Raw genomic sequence first — 6,288 nt, forward strand, 5'->3', positions numbered from 1 at the left:
TATTGCAATTAGTATGCCATGATTTTCCTTCAGCTCTCTAAGAAAACTATGTTATAGATTTTCTCTTCTCTCAAAGTTTCATTTTAGAAGTTTTCAATTTCAACTGCAGTGTGGAATGTTCTCATTTGCAACCCCTAAAATTTCAGACCATTTATATCTATGTATCTGTCATCACTTCCTTACAATGAAATAAAGGAATTCAATTCCTTCACAATGAAATCACTTTCCTTTACAATGAAATAATTTCTCTTACTTTGATGATTATCTTTCTACTTTTGCTGTGACTCATGTTTACTTTGCTTTTTTTAAGATTTCTCTCTTTAAATTAAACCTCATGTCCCATAGTAAATATCAGATCTCTACTGACTCATTCTCACTAACATACAAACAAATTTCTCTCCACCTACTGACATTTTGCATTTTTAAATTTTATTTTCAACAATAATAGCAGTATAATTGAGATTCAATAAACTTTATATCTTTAAAGTGTTCAAATTATGTTGTATCCACACATGCATGAAATCATAACCACAATCAAGATAATGAACATATACATCACCACCTAAATATTTATAATAGTTCCCCTTTTGACTCTTTTTCCTTGTCCCTACCAATGTCCTCAGGTAACCACTGATCCACTTTCTGTCGCTACAGATTATTTTCTGGAATTTTATATAAATTGAATTATACAACATTAATCTTTTTGTCAAGCTTCTTTAACTCAGCATAATTATTTTAGATTAATCCATGATTTTGTGTGTATCATAGCGGTTTCATTTTTAATGCTGAATAGTGTTTCATTGTGTTGGTATGCCAATATTTTCGGCTATTTCCAACATTTGGCTATTACAAATAAAGCTGTTATGACCATCAATACACAAGTTTTTTGTGCGGAAAATATGTACAATATCTAGGAATAGAAAGGGTGGATAATATGGAAATAAAATATTTATTTTAGTTTTTAGAAATTGCCAAACTGTTTTCCAAAGACATTGCACCATTAATATTTATACCACCAGGATATAAATGTAATAGTTACTCTGCATTTTTGCTAATACTGGGCATGGTCAGTCATTTTAACTTTATCCATTCTAATAGATATTATAGATAGAAACACCTTATTATGATTCCATTTTACATGCCCCTAATGACTAATAATTTTGACTATAATTTTATATACGAATTTAACATTCATGTATTTCCTTTGGTAAAATGTCTATTCAAAATTTTTGCCTGGTCTTATTGTTTGTTTTCTTATTATTGAGTTGAGATTTCTTTATGTGTTATAAATATAAGTTCTTTATCAGATATATGATTTCAAATATTTTCTCCCAGTTTATAGTGTGTATTTTCATTCTTTTAACAGGGTTCTTCGAAGACCAGAAGTTCTCCTATTTTTTCTTTCTTTTTTTTAGTGGTCATAGTTTTAGCATCATAAATAAGCAATGTTTGCTTAACCCAAGGTCACACATAGTTTCTTCTATGTTTACTTTTAGAATTTTAATCATTTTATGTATTATATTTGGGTTGAACTATTTTCTATTAATTTTTGAAGGTGTGACATGTGTCACAGGTTCATAATTTTTTGTTTTGTTTTGTTTTAAATTTGTATTTTTATTTTTCAATTACAGTGGACACAGGTTCATATTTTTTACTGCTTATGAATGCCCTGTGTCAGCACTAATCATTGAAAACACTATTCTTCCTCCATGGAATTACCTTTGCACATTAAAAAAAAAAATCATGTAACTCTATTTGAGTGGTTCTATTTCTGTGCTTTCTCACCTGTACCATTGAGATATTTGCCTATCTTTTCACCAATACCACACTCTCTTTCTTATTGCAGCTTTATAATAGCTTGAAGTTGAATACTGTGATCCTCCATTTTTTTCTTTTCAGAATTGTTTTGTGTATCTAGTGCCTTTGTCTTTTGCATAATTTTTAAAATCAGTCCCTCAACATAAAAAAGAAAAAATGTCAACATTGTGATTGGGAATATGTTGAATCATGGATTAAACTCAGGGGAATTAAATCATTAACAATATTGAGTATTCCAATCCATACATATATCTCTCCATTCATTTAGATCTTTGATTACTCTCACCAATGTTCAATACTTTTCAGTATATACATTATGTAATGATAATGTTAGGTTTATATCTAAGTATTTCATTTCTTTTCTGTAATTGGTAGTTTTTAAAATTCTGTTTCAATTGCTTTACTTTTGGCATATAGGGAGATGACAGACTTTTGTATATTAACCTAGATTCTTTCAATCTTCTTAAACTCACTTATTAGTAGTTTTTGTTTTGTTTTGTTTTTTGCAAATTCTTCTGTATGTTCTATATCAGGGGTGTCCAAACTGTGGCCTGCGATCCATTTTTTATTGGCCAGCAGCAAATTCCAAAAATATATTTAGTTTACTTAAATAAACCAGGTGAGGCAATACGTACTTACCTCGAGTGAGTGGCCCAGCTGTTTGTGTATTTTACCGCATATGGCCCTTGGTGAAAAATGTTGAAAAAAGTTTGGACACTCCTGTTCTATATAGACAATTATATTGTCTGTGAATATAGAGTATTATATTTATTCTTTTACAAACTGTATGACTTCATTTATTTTTATTGACATATTGTAGGCACATGTTACTTCAATACAATGTTGAATAGCAGAAATAAGAAAGGGCTTCTTTTTCTTGTTCTTGTTCTTCTGGGGCCTTTAGTGTCTCATCATTAAGTATAATCATAATTGTAGGTTGTTTCCAACTGTCCTTTATTAGGTTAATATCAAACCTAATGACTAATTAGGTTAATATTAAAATGACTGACCATGCCCAATATTAGCAAAAGTAAATATCTTTCTATTGCTTTACAGAGTTAGTTGTTTCCATATTATTGAGTTTTGGGTATTCTTTATATATTCTATATATATTTTTTATATATTCTTTTATATATATAATAAATATTTATTATATATTTTCATATCCAATTTTAACAGGGCCATTTATTGAGAAGACTCTCATGTCTCAACTGATTTGCCTTTAGACTATTTTCTAAATCATTTTTCCTTTTATATGTATGATTATTTCTCAATTCTCTATTTTATGTCCTTGATCTATTTGTCTGTCTTGACGCCAATACCACATTCTCTTGATAACTCAGCTTTATTAATAATAAGTCTTGATGTCAGATAGTTAAGTTCTCTAACTTTGTTCTTTTTCAAAGTGACAAGGATTCATAGGTCCATATGAAATTTACTATCATCAATTTCTACAAAAGGCTGCTGATTTTTGACGGAGGTTACATTGAACACATAGATTGACTTGGGGGAGAATTAACATTTTAACTATAACTCGTTTAACAATTCATAAATACCGTGAAATATAGTATATAAAAAGTGTGGCAATTAAGATCGTGAACTCATCCTAGAAAAAGTGCTATATTTCTCATTGTTGAATATCACTACAGTCACCTTCAAAGTACTCCCCTTGGATAAGGGGAAAGGTGAAGGGATTAGGAAGCAGCTGGTAACCACAAGATGGCCTCAGGGTTTTTTGAAAATTAATTTGGGGAACGTATTCAATAATGTTGTAAAGATTTTGTTGGGTATCCGATGGATATGTGTCCTATTTGGGAGACCACCTCAGGGATGCTGTGGATGCCTGATCATGGCACTGTACACCAGAAGCTAAACATTAATGAATGCCAACTATAATTTTATATATATAATGTGATGGCTTGGTGCGAGGTCGGAGGGACAGTGGATGGGGGAAGGGGGGTTCACAGTGTGAGGGATATAAATGATGAACGTCTAAGTATTACCTTGTCTTGTACACCTGAAACTAATAAATTAAAAAAAACAAAAAAACAAAAAAACAAAAAACAAAGTACTCCCCTTGGGAAGCTGTGCACTGAAGCCAGCACCTAGTCCACCCTTCAAAGCAATTTTGGTACTCTTTTTCGGGAATGGCCATCAGAGCTGTTCTCATATTATCCTTGATGTCCTGAATGTCATCAAAATGTCTTCCTTTCAACACTTCCTTTATCTTTGGGTAAAGAAAGAAGACACTGGAGGCCAGATCAGGTGAGTAGGGAGGATGTTGTAATACAATTTTTTGTTTCCTGGCTAAAAACTCCCTCACAGACAGTGCTGTGTGAGCTGGTGCATTGTCATGATGCAAGAGCCATGAATTGTTGGCAAAAAGTTGAAGTCATTTTCATCTAACTTTTCACACTGCCTTTTCTGCACTTCCAAATAGTAAACTTGGTTAACTATTTGTCCAGTTGGTACAAATTCACAATGAACAATCTCTCTGATATCAAAAAAGGTTAGTAACATTGTTGCAACAAGTTCATGAACTTAATTGTGAGAACTCGTATTTACCCAGTTGTTTAGCATTTTCTCGGTTAACTGTTTGTCCAGTTGACACAAATTCATAATGAATAAGCTCTCTGATATCAAAAAGGTTAGTAACATCGTTGCAACAGGTTCACAAACTTAATTACACACCTGGTATATGTACACACGTGTATTCACATGCAAGCATGTATATGCTTGTATGTATATTCACTGTATATGATTTTATATGATTATTTAAAGACAAGCATTATATGATTATTAAAATGACAATTTTGATCTGTGTTCTGATCTCTGCTGAGCTATATCTAGCTTGTTTTACCTCTCAACTGTCAAGTTATGCTTCATTAACATTTTAGAGCAAGTGCACAGTCATGAGGCTGGAATGGCTGTTCTGAAAACGATTTGGGTGTTGCCAATTTCCTCTGCTGTTTTCCTGGGCAGTATGACTCACACAAGTGGGTGCGGAGAGCTAGTGTCCAGAGAAGCAGCACAAAACTCCCAGTCACAGAGCGGCAAACTGAACAGTCTAGGCTGAAAGTGCTGCAAGGAATCCAGCATGAGAGTGCGCTTCCTCCTCAAGCCTCAATGTCAGTTTTCATCTGGAACTATAAGCACCTGCATTCCAGCTGCCAGGGCCGCCTCCACCCATTGAGAGCATCTTCAAAGACAAGTCACTTCCTGACAGGAGCAGGAGGGGAAAAGCTCTTCGCACAGCAAGAAACATGTCTGGATCTAGCTTCCCATTCCTCATTTCGTGTTTATCCCCCCAAATAATGTGTTCAAACAAGCTGAAGAATTCCTGTGTCCATTGGCCTTCATCTTGAAGGATGCGGACCTGGAGCTGATTGCCACCGCCAAGGACACATGGTGCTTTTGCAGGTGGTGGATCGGTTTTCCCACCCCTGGCATCACAGCAGCAGTGGGAAAGCTTCTTCTAGCTTGGTCTGGCTTTCTGACACCAGCTCTGTGGACATGGGGAGCTGCAGGATGTCTACTGTGATCTGGGCCACCTCTAATACCTTTTTGTCCGTAAGAAAGGAGTTTGTTACCCAGGTGTACTTATTTTTATAGCCATCAACATATTTCTTGAAATACCACTGAATAGAGATGTTCAGTGTCCAGAAGGAGGCTGTGCATATCACAGAGTAGGTGGGTGATGCGTTGCAGTAGGGGCATCTTGTGGAGCCATTGTGCTGCCTGCTCAGCTCAGTGGGGGAGGGGAAGAGGCTATTTGTTTCTTTATATAATATCTGGGTCTTTGCTATAATTCTCATTAAAAAAATATTTGAACATAATGGCTACTTTCCATAACTGGGGATACGTAGCAAACTACAAATTATAAATGCTCTATGAACTTAAAGCTGGATTAAAACATAAAAACAAGCAAACAAAAAACAAAAACCTCATACGTAAGCAAAACATAGCTAAATTGCTTAAAACAAAAAAGGAAATATTAAAAGTAGTAAAAGAAAAAAGTTATCTTCAATAGTACAACAATTAGACTAGAAACTGACTTACAAAATTTAGGTATTTAAAAAGAAAAGCAGGTTTTCGAAGAAAATGCTAACAGGGACATGTTCTGCAATGTGAGCTCAAATAGGGATGATACTTAAATGGGCTCATCCTGGGAGAGGTAAAGAGTCAATTTTACACACTGTAAATGGCAAGTTCCATGTTCATTACAGAGATTGGGTTTTGATAGAGTGATGGCAACAGTAGTAATTCAATATCTACGAAAGTCCAATGGAAGGGCTAACAAAAGTCACATGTAAGAGGATTTCTGTCAAATTTTACAAACTCAATATATTTGTCTCTTCATAAAAAATGCCTTTGGATTTGTAGTCAACAAGAATTATGACCCCCATGATCATCCACCTTGACCACCAGCTAAAACATTATGTAGTTTTGATGCAGGATGTATATGATGTT

General features: G+C 34.1%; 1 pseudogene across 1 annotated transcript; it reads right to left on the bottom strand.

Annotated features, from left to right (window-relative positions):
- Positions 1-4,806: 4,806 nt before the first annotated feature.
- LOC308509996 (pseudouridine-5'-phosphatase-like) lies at positions 4,807-5,535 on the bottom strand (annotated as a pseudogene). The gene has a single exon. The product of its transcript is annotated as a pseudouridine-5'-phosphatase-like (transcript).
- Between the last annotated feature and the right edge of the window lie 753 nt (positions 5,536-6,288).

Source organism: Rhinolophus hipposideros (genome assembly GCF_964194185.1).
Source record: "Rhinolophus hipposideros genome assembly, chromosome: 2".
NCBI lineage: Eukaryota > Metazoa > Chordata > Mammalia > Chiroptera > Rhinolophidae > Rhinolophus > Rhinolophus hipposideros.